Below are 11305 nucleotides of genomic sequence, written 5' to 3'. Positions count from 1 at the left end.
CCCAAGTGCCATGTGCAGACTCTAAGAGCAACTGCCTTTGAGAGAGGAAACGGTTGAGAGTGGGCTTTCTGAGGTAGAGAATTATTAGCTGGGAAAGTAGGAAAATTGACACAGAATCGGAATTGATGCCCCTACATGACAAAGTTGGTGAAACTTCCCTTCTCAGAGATCTTGAGGCTCCTCAGAAATGAATTTTTCATTTTGGATGGAACATTCAGGATAAATATGATCTGTTCGAGTTCCTGGTTCTCTCATCAGGACTGTTTCTTAGGCTTCAGTGGCACAAGAAAAGGGTTTTGATACCCCAGGGTAAATCCTGACAAAAGCAAAGCACGGTATCTATGAACAACTAACCACTCAGAAGAGAACAACAGATAAAAGCCAGGTCGACCTGACCCTGCAGAATAGGTAAGGTTGGTCCGGCAACTGGGGTAGAGGGGAAGTGCCCATCTCCTGCTAGAATAGCTAGAGAAGACCCCTTCCGGAGAGACCACCAGGAGAGGAGAGCAGTAGGTGCTGATGATGAAGAATATTTTAATCAGCAGAGAAGGTCAAAATGACAAAGTTCCAGGATCAGAGTAAACCTATGGGATTAAAAAATTAAAAAAAAAAAAGATTTTTTTGAAAGGACTCTTTTTTTTTTTAAGGGACTTTAAAGAGACAGTTGGCTTCTTAAACCAAAAGTACAACTCACTGAGAGAATCGCCGCATTATTTATTGGGGTAGAAAGGACCTGGAATGTAGAAAGACCCATTCTGCAGAGGAAAAAATAGAATCACTAACAGGCCTCATGCCTTTCACAGCCAGTGGCTAGAATCCCTGCCTCATGAGACCATTTTAAAAGCTGTACTCATAATGGAACGGAAGGTGTCATTTCCCTATAATTTTATATATGTCATTAATTTGCTGCAAAGCCCAGTAGCACTTGGAGCAGAAACTGGGACCAAAGAGTGAGCACCCTGTTTGACAAGTGGGAGCAGCCACCTCTTCTTCAGATGCAGGGGGAGCCCTGGCGTGCTGACTCCTCCCTTCTTCATTTCCCCTTTCCTCCCTCCCTCCCTCTTCCCTTCCCCTCTCTCCTGCCCTGGTGGTGCCCTTTCCTGATGCCCACTTCATCCCTTTTCTTTTCTTACATGCCTGTCTTCTAGAGTTTCTTCTCTCCTCCCAATTACTTCCCTTCGTCTGAATCTCCTCTTTGGTCCCTTTCTCCCTGCTCTCTGCTCCTCCTCCCCTTCCCTGGCCCCTGTTCAGCTCCATCCAGACTGCAGGCAGAGCTGGACTAACATGCTCACTCGCTAGCTCAGCCACCCTCCAGAGAAGTCACTCTTTGGTGGCCACCTTCCTGACCCCCTGGTCCTTTCTCCACTTATTCAGCTATTGCTCTGAAGTCTGAGGAGGACAGAGCGGGGCTGCCGCAGAATCAGGCCAGAGGAGAAACCAAACCATGTGTCCACACTGTCCCCCAGTACTGCTGCTCTGAGAGCTTTTGGAGTCCTCAACAGGGTTAGGATTTAGGGGCTTCTTCAGAACCGGGAGTGAAAACAGCCATAGGTCAAAAGAAAAGCTATGGTCCCCACACAAAAATAATAATCACAAATGAAAACTAAGTTAATTCTGAAGTCCCAAAGTCAAAGAATTGCCTTGAATCTGTCTCTAGAAAGCACCCAAGGCCTCACTCTCTGGGTTCTGGGTGCCCTGGGAATGGCAGGAGTCTCTGACCCCCTTCCCTCTTCATTCACTCCCAAAGAACGACCTCTGAGGTGGTCTTCAAACTTCCTCTTAGAAACTGTCTCTGGGAACTGTAGGCCCTCAGCTGCTGGGACGAATGAGGGTGATATCAGGACCTGATGGGCAGCTTTACCAGGAGACTGTGGCTTCTGTATGCAGTCCTCAGGTCCCATGGTCTGGGTGAGATCAGGGTCTTTCAGTGGAGGAGGACAGATGAGATTTCAGATTTTGAGTTGATTCTGGGATGATTAGTGCTTTGGAGGGCATTGGGTGAAGGTATTTTGCACACGGGAAGGACACGAATTTGGGGAGCCAGAGAGTGGACTGTTAAGAGCTTACCTGCATTTCCCCCAGAAACCTTGCTGCTGTCCTTATCTCTAGTACCACAGAACGTAACCTTATTTGGAACTAGAGTCCTTACAAATGCAATCACATTACAGCGAGGTCCTTAGAGTGGGCCCTAATCTCCTGTAACTGACCTCCTTATGTAAAGGGAAAATCTGGACAGAGAGATGCCCCTACTGTCAGTGGTGGGCAGTGCATGAACTTCTAGAACCCTGACAGTAGTGGAAAACACACTCAGGCGGGGCACTAGGTAAATGGGAGCTCTAGTGGAATTTCAGATGAAGATGCTGTGGACCTCGGCTTCCCAGGTCACAGTGACGTTAGGATTTCAAATTCAAGTCAGAGAAGAAAGAAACATCTGGACTCGGTCCTCAGGTACACGCAGTATTCTGAACTGAGGCTAGAACCAGAGACCATTCTAATGAAAGGCCTCCACAGGTGGGCTCTCACAGGTGGGCTCCGACTTAGTATCCTGTATATTCATTCATGAAATCGCTCTGCGGGTCAACAAGCAGAACAAAACCATTGAATAAAAGTGACAGTGAGGAGAGGAAAGAGACGCCCAAAGGCATGTGAATGTGGAGAGAGGAAGAGCCAGGGTGGAAAAACCGAGAATCCCTCCCTGCGCTCCTTGCTGCCAGGGAGGTCTGAGGGACTAGTTTCCACCTGGGATCTCAAGTCCAGAACAAAAGTGTCGGGGCCACGGCAGGGGATGAGGGAAGGGGGTCCTCGGCACCCGCGCGTGGGGGTGCCAAACGATGGGGGCCATTGCGCTCGCTGGCGGGGGGCACCGCGCCTGGCTCAGTCCCCAGCCCGACCCCGTTTGGTCTCGTTTGCGGCGCGTCGTCCGGGGTGGTCCCGCTGCCCCGGGGGTCGCGGGACGCTGGGTCCCGACAACCCCGCGAGCTAACCGCCCGCGCTTTCTGCTCCAGATGAGGGCGCGGCGCGGTGTCACTTTACCTGCTCACAGAGGGTCGTCCAGAGAAGCCATGGGGCGGGACGGGGCAGCGGGCCAAGGGAGCCAGACAGCCCGGCCTCAGGGGCTGGGCTGGAGCGCAGGAGTGCAGGGGCGGCGAGTCAGGGGGTTCTGCAGTGCCCACTGGGCCGTAGCACAGCACCGTGCGCTTCGCGCCCCTCCTCCGCCAGCCCCTCCACCTCCTCTCAGACTCTCCTCCGCGTCCTCCGGGAGCTCACTTCCGGATTCCACAATTAGCAAAGCCCCTTCTCCTGGCCGCCCCGCCCTCGCCCCCCTCCCCCTCCGTCCTGAGGCGCGGGCCCGGGAATGGGAGCAGGCGAAGCCCGGGGGGCCTGCGAGCATGGCCCGAGCCGGCGCTGAGCAGCCTCCTAGCCTGGCTCCCCGAGCCGGTGTCCGCCCGCTGCCTGGCTGCAAAAAGATCATCAGCCGTGAAAATATTTTTTGGATTTTATTCAAGGCTATTAACACACAATTTCACTATTTCACTTTGTTAAATATAGTGCTAAACGTTCAACCAAAACGTGTCTTTATTTTTCCACTACCACATCCTCCATCTACTGACTGGATTCTCTCCCCAACTAGCACATATATAGCATTGTCTATCTTTAGGATAAGTAAGGGTCATCCTTTGTCTTTATTCTATTCCTTGTATCCTTCTGAACTTGTTGAATTTTAATAGAGTCACACCATAAGCATCACATATTTGATTCCCCTTTCAATAGTAAACAGTGCACAAGAGCATACCTTCAAAGCTATCAATATACTTACTCTGATATATTATTTTTGTAAATTAAAATAATGAAATTATAGAACAAGAGTTTTGGGTGGTAGGTGTTGTAAGTTTTACCCAAACTGACTTTTGTCAAACTCATTTTTGTCATCATATATGTCAAGTAGTTTTCTCAGGTTTATTTTTAGAATATCCTTGTATAATGAATATTTACACTGATATCTAGTATAAAAATCTTGCAATTTATTTTAGAAACATTAAGATATTGAAAATCAATCTATTTCTTTAATTCATTAAAGACATTTTTTGCTTGTTTCCAGTACTTTCTTACTGGTTAAAAAATGAATTTGAAGTAGTCTGAATTTCATTATTATATGGCACTTTCCCTTTGATGAATACAAAGACGATATTCTCTATTAGCTATCTGAGAAGAATTCATTTTCTTAATTTTATTTATTTGTAAGAGAGAGAGAGCACAAGCAGGGGGAGCAGCAGGGTGAGGGAGAAGCAATCTCCCGGCTAAGCAGGGAATCTGTGGCAGAACTGAGTCCCAGGACCCTAAGATCATGACCTGAGCTAAAGGCTAAGGTGTTTAACTGACTGAGCCACCCAGGTGTCCCAATCTGAGAAGAGTTCTGTATGTTATTCCTATTCATATGAAGTTTAAAGTCTAGGTAATTAACTTAATATTTTAGTGGCTATTACATAGATAGCACTATGTTCCAGGCAGAGAGTAAGAAAGAAATATTAAATCAACCATATTCTATGCATTCTAAATGAAAATAATTAATCAATCATAATAAATCCTTCTATTTATGGAATATCAACTTATAAGCTTTCCTCCATATGAACAATGCCAAATACCAGAATAAAGGGTCATCTAATACAAATAAAGGATAGAATTAAAGAATTCTGCTAAGCCATTTAATTTTGAAAAATGGTGCTATATTGTTGCTGAGTTGTGGTTTTCAGTTACATAATATCTGATAAGTGTAGAAGTAACGTGAGTGTTACGTGAGATGAGAAATGGTATATAATTAAGATACTTTTAAAAGTACAGATAAATACAAATTTGTAAACATAGCATTATGGAGGAATAAAAATAAATGATAGCTACACACTCTAAAGTGAATAAATCTTGGAAAGTTAATAGAGAAGTAAAACAAGGACAGTGCAAAAAGTCTGGTACATTTTGATGAAGTTCAAACAAATTCTGTGAAACCATAGATGGACTTAAAGATACTATTATGTATCAAATATTGTAAAAATTAAGCAAGGAAATAGCAAACATAAAATAACCAAAGCATACAAACTTGGGTAGATACAATAGGTGTGATCATGTTCTACTTCATAAAGAGATGAGTTAATAGATAAATAGAAGTAACTAGACTTTTTAGAAGTTAATAAAACTTTGCCTGTTATTTCTTAGTAATATAAAATATATGGTTTTCTAACAAAAACGCTTATCTTAAAAATATTTAAAAATAAATTTCAGGCTATATTTACTTTTCCACTGAAGGAAAAGCTGGTTGTTGTAGTTGTAGTTGTTTGTTTTAGTCTCCTCCTAGTTTTTATTATTATAATGTGGAATAAGGAATGTTAGATTGAAAAGTGAATTATTTTATAGACTAAAATCATTACTTGATTCACCTCCTGGTACAGCAGATGGAACTCCTGAAAGCATGCCCTTTTGCCTTACAGAAGAGTAACAGTTTTGCTTACTTCTGAAACATGCTTGGTGGTGGCCCTAAATAGTGACACCATAGTAAACATTTTGAATATTTGCAATTAATTTTTATAGTCATAGGGCTCCAAAAGGCACTGCTGGTATCTTAGCAGGTATTTCAATAAAGCTAAAAGTTGCCTGACTGTTTAAAAATATTAACAAGGCACAAAACATGGCAGAAGTATTGTCCTCAGATATTATTTTTTTCCATATGCTCCTGATTCCAGAAATGACAAGTTTTTTTAATTTTTTGTTATAAAAGATTTTATTTATTTATTTGACAGAGATCACAAGTAGGCAGGGTCAGGCAGAGAGAGAGGAGGAAGCACGCTCCCTTCTGAGCTGAGAGCCTGATGTGGGACTGGATCCAAGGAACCTGGGATCATGACCTGAGCCGAAGGCAGAGGCTTTAACCCACTGAGCCACCCAGGTGCTCCCATTGCAAGTTATTTTTTTAAAAGACTTTATTTATTTATTTGACAGAGAGAGATTACAAGTAGGCAGAGAGGCAGGCAGAGATAGAGAGGAGGTAGCAGGCTCCCCAATGAGCAGAGAGCCCGATGTGGGGCTCCATCCCAGGACCCTGAGATCATGACCTGAGCTGAAGGCAGCGGCTTAACCCACTGAACCTCCCAGGCACCCGACAAGTTATTTTTGATAGATATATATACAATGTATTTTCCAGTAATAAGAAAAATGGTTCTGCTATTTTTAAGGTTTTAAAAAATTACATAATTTTTTAAATTAAAATTTTATTTTTTTGTGTTTTACATTTCTTTTCTTTTTTTTTAAAGATTTTATTTATTTATTTGACAGACAGAGATCACAAGCAGGTAGAGAGAGAGAGAGAGAGAGAAGCAGGCTTCCTGCATAGCAGAGAGCCCGATGCAGGGCTCCATCCCAGGACCCTGAGATCATGACCCGAGCCAAAGGCAGCAGCCCAAACCACTGAGCCACCCAGGTGCCCCAATGTTTTACTTTTCAATATACTACTTAAAATATAAAACCTATTCCATTTTGTAAGAAGTTTACCATTTAAAAAATGGTAATTTTCTCATTGTGTCTTCCTCTCTCATTGCTTTATTTTGAATAAAAAATTTCATAATAAACATAACGGATGCTTTCCTTTTGATGGTCCCTCTGTTGGTCATATAGGATATGAGCCATGACAATTAGTTTTACAAAATTTATTGATGTTTGTTGATATGTTTTATCATAACTAATTTTCCCTCTCTTATCTAGATTCCCCAGCTTTCAGACAGGTGGACACTTAGATCCTTGAAGTCTCATTTTGCCTAGGGATTTGCAATAGGTTCTTCCAGAGGCACCACTGTGACAACTGATGGCCATGGTCTATCTCCTGCTAAGCTCAAGTGGTCACTGGTTTCCAAGTTTATCTATACAATTAATGCATTCCAGCAAGTTCTTTTTTTTTAATATTAACAAACTTATTTTAAAGTTTATATGGAGAAGCAAAGACTCACAATAGTCAACATAGTGTTGAAGGAGAACTAAGACTGAGGACTGCCTTCAAAGTTTACCATAATGATGGGGCACCTGGGTGGCTCAGTGGGTTAAGCCCCTGCCTTCGGCTCAGGTCATGATCCCAGGGGCCTGGGATAGAGTCCCACATTGGGCTCTCTGCTCAGCAGGGAGCCTGCTTCACCTCATCTCTCTCTCTGTCTGTCTCTCTGCCTATTTGTGATCTCTCTCTCTGTCAAATAAATAAATAAAATCTTTAAAAAAAGTATACCCTAACGATAATTGCAAGCAAGATATTGTAATAACACAGAAAGACTAGATTAAAGGAACGGAATACATATTATCAATTATATTTTATATTTAATAGAAAAGCAAAAGCATTACAAGAGAGCAAAATACAATCTTTTAAACAAATGGTTCTGGAGAAATGGTGAAGCTAAATGTAAAAATATAAAATAAAAATAAAATAAAATAATAAAATAAAATAAACCCAGACAGATATCATACCCTCTTCACAAAAATTAACTCAGATTGGATTATAAACCTAAACATGAAACATGTAGAAGGTAATATAGAAGAAAATATAAATGTCCTTGGTTTTGGAAATAACTTTAGCTACAAAAGCACAAGGACTGAATTTAAAAATGTCTACCTTGTGTAACACAAAGCCAAGAGAATGAAAAGGCAAAGCACAGACTATGAGAAAAAATTTGCAAAATACACATCTGGCAAAGGACTGTTAATCAAAAATACACAAAGACCCCTTAAAACTCAACAATGGGGGAAAAACCTGATTAAAAATGAGCCAAAGTCCTTAGCAGATACCTCACAAAAGAAAATATTACAGATGGCAAATAAGCATATAAAAAGATGCTTCACATCATATGTCATCAGGAAAATGCAAATTAAAACCAAAAAGAGGAAGCAGACATACCCAGAATCCAGAACACTGACAACAGAACACAAAATGTTGGTGAGGATGTGGAGCAACAGGAATGTTCTTCCATGCCTATTGAGAATAAAGAATGGAAAACAACTTGGCAGTTTCTTACAAAACTAAACATATTCTTGCCAGATGATTCAGCAGTAGCAGTTCTTGGTATTTATCCAAAGAAGATGAAATCTATACCCACAAAGATGTCTATAGTAGTTTTATTCATTACTGACAAAAGCTTGGAAGCAACCAAGATACCCTTCCATAGGTGAAAGGTCAAATAAAGTGTAGTACATGCAAACAATGGAATATTATTTAATGCTAGAGAAATAAATTACCAAGCCATGAAAAGATATGGATATAAATATTTAATAAATATTTGATCTTAGGCTTCTACCAGTCTATCAATAGGATTAGTATATTTTAACAGTGAATGCTCAGCATTCACGAATTTACCTAATAAAATATTTTGGGTTCAATATTTTAAATACATCAACCTCTATGATTATATTCCTAATAATTTTGAATTGGGGTAAATAAACCTTAACTTTTTGTAACTTGTTTCTTTTTTTTTTAAGATTTTATTTATTTATTTGACAGAGAGAGGTCACAAGTAGGCAGAGAGGCAGGCAGAGAGAGAGAGAGAGAGAAGCAGGCTCCCTGCTGAGCAGAGAGCCCGATGCGGAACTCGATCCCAGGACCCTGAGATCATGACCTGAGCCGAAGGCAGAGGCTTAACCCACTGAGCCACCCAGTAGGCCCTGTAACTTGTTTCTTATTGCAAAAGAGCTCAATGAAATTTTAGAAAATAAAAATTTACAAAAAAATTTAGTTTACTATTCCCAAATAATTTAAAAATTTACCTTATATTCAAATACATATATTTTTCTAAATTGATTTATATGCTACTAAAACCAAAAACTTTTAGTTATACTAGATGTCATATCATGCAATCAATGCCAGAAAGCCATCTGGCGATGACTTGTCTTAAATAGAGTTAAGATGGGTGTTATTACAATGCAAGATGGAAACAAAGATAGTATAACAATTGAGTGTTACATAACTTTTCTGTTTTGATCAAGTTACTAATCTACAAAAGGTTTTTATCGGTGACAGACTTGGGAATTTATCAAAACTTTTAAACTAGCATGTGCGACTCATTCCTAGAAAACAACCCAATCAATAACACTTTATTTAGATTAAATCATGACTATTTCTCCATTTGAATAAAAAAGGTAGCAACCCCAATAAGTTTATTGAACATGAAAAGTTGAAATGCTATAATGCTCCTAAGGAATTAAATGATCCAGTCATGAATTACAAAAAAAGGATATAAATTACCAAAGTGTTTGTATAATTGGAATGTACAACTGCCCATTATCGTTCAATAGTGTAGGCTTGTACAAGAACTCTATAAAAGAACTCCACTTCTAAAGCGTGGAAAATATGTTCCCTTTCCCCCTATATACAACTATTAAGCCATTCATTTAGCTTTTAAAAATCCACTTAATACAGGCTTTTTACTCATTTGAACAGGCAGCAGGGCTCTATTCTTATTGCTTACATCTGAAGGATAGACGTCTAGCGTAAGAGGCAAAGCCCATAAAGGAGCCCAATAATAACAACAAAATACAGTTTAGTGATCCCTTACAATCTGCCAGCTACCTTTCTGAGAATACTTCAATTAATCAAACATATAAAATACCTGACCACAAAGAGCTTACATTCTTTTGAAATATAATAGTGAAATAAACCAATAATAGAGGGGCACCTCGGTGGCTCAGACCATTGAGTGACTGCCTTTGGCTTGGGTCATGATCTCAGGGTCCTGGGATGTAACTCCCCGCAGGCTTTCTAGGCAGTGGGGTGTTTTATTCTTCCTCTGTGCCCCCTCCCAATTCTCTCTCTCTCTGTCTCCAATAAGAAAATAAACCAGTAATAGAATAATGATGGATGGTTGATGGTGATAAGTGTTACAAAGAAATACAAGAAAGGAAAAAACCATTGGAGAATGCTGGGATGAAAGTTAATTTTATTTTTTGTTGGGTAGTTATATCTCATTTATGAGATGTTATTTGCACAAAGACCCAGGAAGTGAAGGAGGGTGTTATACAAATATTAAAGGAAAAGATTGCTCTAGGCAGAGCAAGTAAGTATATAGACTTTGTGTGAACAGCTGGTCTGTTACTTTTGAGGAAAAGCCAGGAGGCCAATGAGGAGTTCATAGTGGTGGAGAGAGGAAGAACGTATTGATGCATGACCTTCTAGTACATTGAAACGCCTTCAGTTTTTATTTAATATGAAAGGGGAAGATACCAAAAGACTTCCAACAGCAGAATAAAATCATCTGACTTGATTTTTAGGTTAAGTTGCTGGACCAAAATAAATTTGCAGGGAGAAAGGAGTGCAGTATGTGTGGAAGTGGGGTTATCAATCAAGTCAATAATTCAGGAACATATGATGGTGTTTTTAGCATGCTGGGTGGTAATAGAAGTGGTGAGGTATGGTTTTTATTTTGTATATATTTTGATGGTGAATATTCTGGTGAACAGGATGGAGTATGTGCAGGACAGACAATATCAACATTTATTTTACCTGCACAAACAGAAGGGTGGAGTCTTCATTCCCTGATATGGAGAGAACTCTGAGTTCAAATGTTCTTTATGATTAAATGGCATAGTGATGATGAGGATTTAGTCAGACAGTGAAAGAGAGCAGTAAGCATAGTGTTAAGCGGTAAGACATTATAATACATTTGAACATCAAAAAACGTTGTGTTGGATCATCTGTTTATGTGAGTAAATAAATAAATAAAGCTTCCTGGGGTTCTGATAGAGGTAAAGAAGACTACTATATGATCCAAAGGGGCACGTGCACCAAATGTTTATAGCAGCAATATCCAGAATAGCCAAACTATGGAAAGAACCTAGATGTCCATCAACATATATATGTATATATGTACATATATATATATGTATATATATATGTATATATACACATGATGGAATACTATGCAGCCATCAAAAGAAATGAAATTGTGCCATTTGCGATGACATGGATGGAACTAGAGGGTATTATGCTTAGCAAAATAAGTCAACCAGAGAAAGACACTATCATATGATCTCCCTGATATGAGGAAATGGAGGTGCAATATGGGGGACAGGAAAAGAGTAAATGAAACAAGATGGGATCGAGAGGGAGACAAACCATAAGAGACTCTTAATCTCACAAAACAAACTGAGAGTTGCTGGGGGGGTGGGGAGGGTTGGAGAGCGTGTGGGGTTATGAACATTGGGGAGGGTATGTGCTGTGGTGAGTGCTGTGAAGAGTGTAAAACTGGCGATTCACATACCTGTACCCCTGGGGCTAATAATACATTATATG

This window comes from Mustela nivalis (genome assembly GCF_964662115.1).
Source record: "Mustela nivalis genome assembly, chromosome: X".
Taxonomy (NCBI): Eukaryota; Metazoa; Chordata; class Mammalia; order Carnivora; family Mustelidae; genus Mustela; species Mustela nivalis.
Note: the sequence above shows the minus strand (reverse complement) of the source record.